The sequence below is a fragment of the Neovison vison genome, chromosome 1 (genome assembly GCF_020171115.1).
Source record: "Neovison vison isolate M4711 chromosome 1, ASM_NN_V1, whole genome shotgun sequence".
Taxonomy (NCBI): Eukaryota; Metazoa; Chordata; class Mammalia; order Carnivora; family Mustelidae; genus Neogale; species Neogale vison.
Window position 1 is genome coordinate 93,612,659 of NC_058091.1, and position 10,308 is coordinate 93,622,966.

The window sequence follows — 10,308 nt, forward strand, 5'->3', positions numbered from 1 at the left end:
TTACAAATTAAGAAAAAGAAGAAGGACAGGGAGGGAAATAACAAAATTGCCTAGCGGAAGAGCAGGAAGAAATAATTTGCAGCAATGGGGAGGAAAGGTTGTAAGAGGAGTTTGGGGTGTGTGTGTGTGTGTGTGTGTGTGCATCTTTAGTGTGATTTGCTGAGCTGGAACAGTGACTATCAAAAAGAAAATCTGGTATATTACAAGTTCACCGTGCTTCTGAAGGAGAAAGAAGGTGGGCAGACATTAGACAGTTCCCTATATGGCCACGAGGTGGTGACATCCACTCAAGACGGTCCTCTTCTCAGACGCAGGAAAGAAGAGGTATGGCTCTAAGTACACAATAGTTGAACATAGAATACACTTTTTTTTATTAACAGACTTTATTTTTCTAGCAGTTTTAGGTTCGCAGCAATGTTGAGCAGAAGGTACACAGATTTCCCATGGACCCTCTGCCCTCCCCCATATACGTTGCCCATTATTATTATTTTTTAAAATGTATTTATTTGACAGACAGATCACAAGTAGGCAGAGAGGCAGGCAGAGAGAGAGAGAGGAGGAAGCAGGCTCCCCGCCGAGCAGAGAGCCCGATGCAGGCAGGGCCCTGGGATCATGACCTGAGCCGAAGGCAGAGGCTTTAACGCACCGAGCCGCCCAGGTGCCCCGTATGTTGCCCATTATTAAGATCCCCCACCAGAGCATGGCCTTCGTTATAATTGGTGAACCTCTGTTCACACATCATTATTAGCCAAAGTCTTCCTTTTACATTAGGGCTCATTCTTGCTGTTGTACATTCTATGGGTTTGGACAAATGTTTAACGACATGTACGCACATTAGAGCATCCGACTGCACAGTTCCACAGCTGAAAATGTCCTGTGCTCTGCCTCTTCATCCCTTCCTTCCCAACCCCTGATATTTTTACTGTCTCCATAATTTTGCCTTTTCCAAAATGTTAGATAGTTGGAATCATATGGCATTTAGCCTTTCAGATTGGCTTCTTTCACTTGGTAAGATGTATTTAAAGTTTCTCTGCATCTTGTCATGGCTTACGAGCTCATATATGTATAAATCTAAGAATACAAGCCAGACAGGTAAATGAAAAGCAAGAACTCCTCCGTGGTTAACATTAACTTTTCCTCTCACTAAATCTTCCTTTTGAGGAATTTCCTGACATGAAAATGGGTTTGGGGGGTGCCTGGGTGGCTCAGACATTAAGCATCTGCCTTCGGCTCAGGTCATGCCTGGGATCGAGCCTGACACCGGGCTCACTGCTCCGTGAGAAGCCTGCTTCTCCCTCTCCCTCTCCCACTGCCTATGTTCCCTCTCTCACTGAATCTCTCTGTCAAATAAATTAAAAATCTTAAAAGAAAGGAAGGAAGGAAGGGATGAAAAATGGGTTTGGTCTCCAAAGTGAAAAATGGTAAGACATTTTGTCTTCAAGGCAAAACCTAGTTTAACTGTAGTGTTGTCAGTACATAAGAAATTAATCATCACACTTTGCAGTGTTTCCATGGGGAGGTTTTGATACAATGAAGCATGCCAAGAGACTATGGTCTCATCTACCCACTCCACCAGGTGGTTGGGATTCCTTCAGCTTCAATACAGAGTGACAAATTGTAGTATGCCGAGGGTAAAAGGTATGGTGGGCTCCTTTTTTTCTTCCCACTTCATGAGGCAGGGACCGTCAGCTTTCATTTTCAACGGCGTCTCCAAGAGGATTTTAGTCCTCCCCGTGTCCCCTGCATTGAAAAAATGTATGTAACTCCATGATGCCCTTAATATCCCATATCCTTTTTAAGGTTTTCCAAGGGCTTTTTGTTCGGTTAAGTTTGGGGGTTTTGTTGATTATAACAGGAAACGGGTAAAATACCAAAGAGAAAGTTGCAAAGTTTCAAACAATGCTACAATAAATAATCTCCCAAAGCAAGTTGTCCCTGGTATTTGTTGGAATGTAAATGAATTTAGCTTTGTTCTTTCTCCTTCTTTTATAGCCCCTCTTAGCTTCGTTCTTGGATGTCCTTCCCAGCTCCTATCCTCAGAGATTTCTCCATCCTGGTCTCCCCTTCGACCTCACCTCCTTCTTTTATTTAATTACAGGAAAAGCTGCAGATATTTATAGAGGTTTTGGGATATAAAAATAACTAAATGAGCTCTAATTACATTCAGAAGAAAACAAATTTTTGGCCCAAATTTTCCTTCATGAGGAAGGGAGTTAGTGGGGGCTTTTCCTTACTGGAGCAGGAGATAGGATCAGACTGGGGAGTGAAAAACTTGGGCCCAAACCACAAGATACTACAGAGTAGACAGCTCAAGGTCCCACAGTCACAGGATGGGGTGATGGGGTGCTTAATATATGCTCCATGTCCCGTAAATCCTATCCTATAGTATTGAAGTTCTGCCTCCTTGAGAAATCTCTTCCTATTTAATTACGTGATCCATTTGAATTAGGTTTTTATTTTAAGTCTGAATTAAATATATTGAGGGAGACCTTGTCAGTGCCTCAGCCTTTAGTATGTCCAGATGACAGATAAGGATCCCTTTGCCGAAAGACTTTATCAAGCCACAGGTATCCACTTTGCTGCACCTGCTCAGGGGAATGAGTAGATGTTTAGGAAGTAGCCTTTTAAGAATGGCTGATGGGGGGACGCCTGGGTGGCTCAGTTGGTTGGACGACTGCCTTCGGCTCTGGTCATGATCCCGGAGTCCTGGGATCGAGTCCCGCATCAGGCTCCCAGCTCCACGGGGAGTCTGCTTCTCCCTCTGACCTTCTCCTCGCTCATGCTCTCTCTCACTGTCTCTCTCTCTCAAATAAATAAATAAAATCTTTAAAAAAAAAAAAAGAATGGCTGATGGGAACTGGTGGGCCAGTTTTCCTTTTCCTTCACCCAACCAGGGAATTAGCTCTCAAGTTGTGCTATGCTGGATCCCGGAGTTCCCAACCAAATCACGTTTCATCTGTTCATGGTGGTGTCTGGCTTAGTAGCATAAACCGTCTTGCTTGCCTTCTCTTGACTTTCTTCCCCACTTGCCAACAATGGTTCTGGGGATCCCAAATAGACTACTCACTCTCAAACCCTTGTCTCCCAGGATCTGCTGTTAGAAAAGTTCAGATTAAGAACATATAGACAAATGTTTGTATTTTTTAATTGTGCTAAAATATGTATAACACAAAATTTACCACTTCAACTATTTTTCAGCATGTGGTTCATGGTGTTAAGTACATCCACACTGTTGTGTGATCATCATAACAATCCAGCTCCAGAGCTTTCTTATCATCCCAAAGTGAAACTCTCTACCTGGTAAGTAATAACTCCGCGTCACCTCCTCCCAAGTCACTTTACTACCCCTGCTTCTCAGCCCTGGTATCTACTGTTGTTCTACTTTCTTCTCCATAAATCTGACTATTCAGTTACCTCATAAAAGTGGATTTACGTACTATGTGTCCTTTAATATCCAGCTCATTGCATTTAGCATAACGTCTTTCAGGTTCATCCATGTTGTAAGCATGTGTCCTTTTTTTTTTTTTAATTTTATTTATTTATTTGACAGACAGAGGTCACAAGTAGGCAGAGAGGCAGGCAGAGAGAGAGAGGAAAGCAGGCTCCCTGCTGAGCGGAGAGCCCCATGCGAAGCTCGATCCCAGGACCTTGGGATCATGACCTGAGCCAAAGGCAGAGGCTTTAACCCACTGAGCCACCCAGGTGTCCCAGCATGTGCCTTTCTTTAAAATTGAAAATATTTCATTGTATGCAGTATTATATCTGGTTTATCGATTCATTCGTGGATGGACATTTGTTTCCACCTTTTGGCTATTGTGAATAATGCACCTGTGAACAAGCAGCTGTTCAGGTCCTTGCTATCAATTACTTTGGTATATAGCCAAAAGTAGAATTGCTGGATAGTATGCTAATTCTACATTTAATCTTTTGAGGAACCTATACTGTTTTCCATAGTGATTACCCTATTTTTGCATTCCCACCAGCTATGCATGAGGCTTCAATTTTTCCATCACTTTGTCAAGGCTTGTTATTTTCTGTTTATTTCTTTTTTGTAATAGCTATTCTAATGGGTGTGAGGTGGTATCTCATTGTGGTTTTGATTTGCATTTCCCTAATGATTAGTGATTTGAAACTTTTTTTTTTCCCCAGGTACTTATTGGCCATTTGTATATCTTTTAGGGAGAAAGGTCAATTCAAGCCTTTTACCTGTTTTTTTAGTCAGGTGATTTGTCTTATTGACATGTGGGACTGAGTTCTTTATATAGTCTACATATCAACCCCTTATCTGATGTATAGTTTATAAATATTCTCTTCCATTCTGTGGGTTGGCTTTTCACTCTTGATAATGCCCTTTGATGCACGGAAGTTTTTAATTTTTATAAAGTCCAATTTGTCTATTTTTTTGTTGTTGCCTATGCTTCTGGTGTCATATCCAAGAAATCACTGCCAAATCCAATGCCATGAAGCTTTTCCCTGATGTTTTCGTTTGAGAGTTTTATAGTTAGAGGTCTTATGTTTAAATATCTGATCTATTTTGAGTTAATTTTTGTATATGGTATAAAGTAAGAATCCAACCTCACTCTTTGGCAAATAATGTGGTCAGTAAGTTAATTTTTAAAATCAATAAAGCCTCGGGGTGCCTGGATGGCTCAGTGGGTTAAAGCCTCTGCCTTCATCTCAGGTCATGATCCTGGGATCCTGGGATCAAGCCCTGCATCGGGCTCTCTGCTCAGCAGGGAACCTGCTTCTCCCTCTCTCTGCGCCTGCCTCTCTGCCTACTTGTGATCTCTGTCTGTCAAATAAATAAATAAAATCTTTAAAAAAAAAAAAAAGGGATATGAAGAAACAAAACATTGTTGAAAAAGTGAGCAAATGAGAGGTGTCTGGCTGACTCAGTCAGTAGAATATGTGACTCTTGATCTTGGGGTCATGAGTTCAAACCCCATGGTGTCATAGAGCTTATTTTTAAAAAATATAGCAAATTAGGAAAAAAATTTTAAAAAGATGAAAGAAAGAAAGAAAGGATGGATGGATGTAGGAGAAAGTCTTGTTCTGAGGCCTTAATAGTAAACCTCCAAACATTTTCTTTTTAAGCTTCAAATCATTCCTAGGTTTTGTGAAAAATCTGTCTTTCAGATTTAATATTTTATATCTTTGGGGAAACATTAGAAGATAAGTTTGGTTTAAAAAGACATAAAGAAGAAAGAAACAAAAAGAGCTTAGAAAGCTCTTTTAATAGAGAATACTGGAAAGAGTTTTTAAAGCCTGGAGTTACCTAATGAAAAATTAGTGTTACAATGAGTCACTAAGAGGGAGATAACAATTTATAAAATAAAATAAGTAGAAGGTCAGGAGTAAACATTTCAGAACCACACATTTCCTCTTTAACCAAAGTTGTCCTCCCATTGGCTTTTTTCTGCACTCTAAAGTTTTAAAATGATAATATTTCCTGCAAAGGGAAAAAACAAAGGGACATAGTCAATCCACTTTCCAAATGTCTTCCCTACACTAAGTATGATTATGGTTTGCAACCAATTAAAGAAGAGGTATTTCCCTCAGTGATCAAGCTCCTTGGCTTGGCTGTTACTGCTTCTCGTCCAGAAATGCTGTGTGTATCAGCCTGGCAAACCCTCCTTCCCCTTCGATAATCATTAACCAGCATATCAAATCCCAGTCACTTACAATTAGATCAGGTTGACTTTCCTTTCCAGAAGTACAGCTAGAGTGAAAAAGGAAGGAGGCAATTTAAAAGCAGGCTTCTGTTTCTTCTGACTTTCTAGAGCTGGATGACTTTGGCATGCTTTCTTCATTTTCCCCAAGAAATAGCCCAAAGATTGTACAATTTGACATCATAGTATTTATAAACAATTATAAGTTTCCCTTAGAGACCCTATACCCCAAATGAATAACACCTTGATGAAAGGCAGGAAGACAAATAAAAAGGCAGCAAGAAGCCAAGATATATTTATTAGATACGTTACTTATTTTTGTGCTTAGCAATGATGCCAAATACAATGTTTATTTAGCTGAGTTTGGCTCGAAGTTTCTTATAGTAGAGTTCAACTTCCATATCTCCTACTTCTGATCCTGGCAAATATTTTATCAACATACTAAGAAAAAAAAAAAAGGCAACCCCCTCCCCCAGCTCCATCTTTCTCAACTGTATTTTGGATGTTATTCTGTGTCCCCTTAAAGAGCAAGCAGGTGAGATTCCTGGCCCCTCCTTGCCCTCCCCTCCATCAGCTAGCTCCAAAGCTGCTGAGCAGTTAGGAATGCAATGTGGCTTCGAGGGGGTTGTATCAGATGCTCAGTTAATCACGGCATCAGGGTTCAAATATTTAAGTGTCCAGAAGACAGCTGTGGGCGGCTGAAGCTTAAGGCTTCTGAATTCTGAGTCATCTCCCTGGAATGAAAGACACACAGCGAACATGTTCGCACCCACCCAATCTCTCTCGACTGCTGGAAGTTGTCTCAGACAAAGCTGGTATTGCACTGCCCTGGTCCTCAGGTTTTTCCTTCCCAAAAACAAACTCTTCTCACTGGGGAGACTCAGACCTATTTGCTAAAAACTCTGAACCATCAGGAAGTTTAAAAAAAAAAAAAGCCTGTCCTTCTGTGGTCCACTTTTTTCAGCATACAAACGCTAAAACTAAACTTTAACCTAGAGTCTATGTCAACCTGTCCAGCTATATTGCAAAATGTAATAGACGGTTTTTTAGTAATGAATTGAAACACTGGCAGTTGGCACTGATTGCTAATACTCCTTTGCTTATTATGTGCATAAACCTACTCTGAATTACCATGGACATTTGCCTTCGTGATGTCAACCCTCTACCATTTTGTTTCTGGATTGTTGTCCTGTGGCATAACTTATCTTGGGCTTCAGTAATAAAATGCATTAGAATTTAATATGGCTGGGTAAAATAACAAATAGTTAAAATTATATGGAAAGTTAAATATTTGCATTATTTATCATTATTTTAAAATTCTTTTCTCTATTGAATTCATTGCCTGATAAATATTTACATATAGTTTAACTATGTGTGTGTACAATAGACACTTTTTTTTTTTTTTGAGAGAGAGAGTGAGAGCACGAAAGAGAGTGAACACGAGTTCAGTGCAGGGGGAGAGGCAGAGGGAGAGAGAGAGAATCTGTAGCAGGCTCCACACCCGGCACAGGCTCAATATGACCGCCCTGAGATCATGGCCTGAGCTGAAATCAAGGGTCAGACACCTAACTGACTGAACCACCCAGGCACCCCTACTTAGCAACCACTCTTACTAGTTATTATCCCTATGTTGGCCTCACAGTCTCCACCCTAAGAGGTATTTGAAAGGGAAAAAAAGTGTGTGTAGGAAGGGTGTTGAACAGATCAATGATACAGATGATCAATGGTCGAACCAGGACTGGAGCATATCTCTGTCCTTCATTTTGCTTTTTAACATACCCTGACTGATCAAGGTAACCCATTACCCAAAGTAAAATAAAACCGAATACTCCATTCAAAGGGTTTTTATTATTCTCCACTGCCGATTTTTTTTTTAAGATTTATTTATTTATTTATTGAGAATTAGAGAGAGAGAGAGAGAGACTAGGGGGAAGGACAGAAGGAGAGGGAGAGAGAATCCCTAGCAAACTCCACCCTGAGCATAGAGGCCAAAGTTGGGCTCAATCCCAGGAGCCTAAGACCATGACCTGAGCCAAAACCAACAGCTGGACTTTTGACCAGCTGTACCATCCAGGCGCCCCCTCACTGCTGATTTTTTTCCTCCCAGAATTCAGCATTATCCTCTGTATAATACATCATTTCCTTGCATTTGTTAAACAGGTCTAATTATCTTTGCACAGGGGTTTTGTTTATTTTTGTTTATCGGTTTCTTTTCAGGTCTATGTCTCAGGTAACTTGGCAAAAATCCTTATTATTATTATTCCTATTAAACGTCACTAGAGCAGGTTTAAGTCTGATGTGACTCTGTCCACCTTGTGCTCTGAACAAAGTTTCCTTGCAAAAAAACCTTATTACATCTGACTTGGTTTCACCAATACCATTTTCTCCAGCATGTGCCCAAAGACAATATGAAAGAGAGGTTCCCGGAACTACTTACACACTTGTTTTGAGAACTGTGTCTGACCTCCCCCAAACCTCATCTAATCTTATCATGGAAAGGGAAGCAAAACTTGTCAAGGTTTAAGTTCCCTTATCTGTCACATAAGGGAACTAGGCGAAATGACATGAAGATCTTTTGAGCTCCATGAATGCTGATTTTTACTTTCTGTAATATTTTAAGACCATACAGCCACAGAAATGGGATGTATCTTTAGAGATTTATTTTGCATACTTGCTTCTAATGAGATTTCTCCCTTTCAAAAGAGCTTATTTTCCTTATCCCAAACTCCTTACTCAGGGTAGTTAGAGATGGCTTTATATATATCAAATAATCCACGGAACAGCTCATTTCTATGAAATAAAACAAGAACCTAGATCTGGAACCTAAGTGTCTTTCTTTGGGTTTCTGAAAAAGTTAGAACGAAGTCCAAATTTGCAATGTTTCCAAGTTCAGTGCTAAATATTATATTTTTATATAATGTTGGACACACAGTGCTCCAATGATCCTTCTCCCTCCTATGTTTGGTGACCAGAGAACTAGATCTGATTTGTTACTTACATTTCTTGTCAATGTAATACAAGAATTGTGTCCCTGGGTGAGTCAGTCTATGATGTTTACTGAGTGAATAATAGCTACAGCTTTCAAAGGTAGGTGTATGAGGAAAAAGATGGACATAAAAGATATATACCCCTTTGGGGCAGCTTTCAATCTCAGCAAAAATAGACACAGATACTTTTGCTTTATCTAAACTGTTGAAATTCACAATTACATGCAGTAGTTAGTGACATTATACAAAATTAATACTGTGTGACCAGCTGTCGTTATTGAAACAACTGAGATGGGTTGAGTTGAAGAAAAAATCTTTTTTGGAGCAATTTGAGTTTTAAAGTGAGGGAGGGACTTGTGTAGGTGGGAGAAGGAGAGGCGTTCTGGGACAGAGGGATGGTATATGGTATGACTCTGAGACAGGTGAGAGTATGCGGAGAATTGTAGGTGATTCAATTTAGAAGGAATAGCAAATTGACTTTCAGTGTTTGATATCTTATTAACTCTCATTCATTTCCTCATACAGAAAATACTAAGTACCCACTATGTAACATTTATTGTGCTTGATGGCATGTAACTAGCTATAAATCTCATTACTGCGAAGATGAATTCCAAAGAAACTGCGTCCCTTTTTAACTCCTTTTTTGTCATCTCCTACTGATGTGGTTTTGGAATATAGGTAAAGGTCGGTGGGGTGAGGTCTGGAGCCAATAACAAAGAAAGAAGTCTTGAGACGTCTTTGGTGCAAAATGGTGGTTTATTAAAGCACAGGGACAGGAAACCGGCAGAAAGAGCGGCTGCCCAGAAGCTGTGAGGGATGGTTGATTATATATTATGGAGTTGGTGGGGTGGGTAAGGAAAAGGAGGTTTCAACAGAGCTCTCATATGCTAAGGAAGAACTACCAGATACAGGAGGCCTTGCCATTGTCAAATTAAGGTTTTTTTCCCCTGTAGCAAAACATTAACATTAAGATAGTTGCAAGCATGGAAGAATGTCACATGTGTCCCACCCAGGAGTGGGGGTGGGGGAGGTTGCTGGGTGTCAGCTTATGCTCTGTCTTCAGCCAGCCTTCTGCTCACTCATCTAACTGTTAGCTGGTCTGACCCCCTCATATAATCCCAGAGAATGGCCAACAAAAACTCAACTAGAGTGATTTATTCAAATAGGGATTTGTTTACCTAAAGGAATAAGAATCCAAGGCTTTACTATGAGAAAGTAGGCATCCTTTGTTCCCCTGCTTCTTCTCCATTCCTTAGTACTAACTGCTGCAGTTCCAAGCACCATATGTATTCCAAATATAAAGAAATAGAAAGCTGAGAATTTCTATTTATCTGTATCTCATCTGCCAAACTGAGTCACATGGCCAGCCTTAACTACTAGGCAGTCTGGGAAGGGAAGATTTTTGGTTGGGGAAACGGTAGGGAGAAGAAGGCTGGATGGATGTTGAGTGTGCCTCTGCCACAAAGTCCTACCTCCCCTTTCTTATTTCTCTGTATGAGTTGTGGTCATTCGTAAACACGTCTACAACTGCAGATGGATGGGCTGAGTATACATGTTTGGGAGTGAGGGTTGCTCCTGATCAAAGAAGAGCTTCATGCCACCTGGCTTCAGACAGAATAAACAAAAAATACTCCAACCTTTCCCTGGGAAGA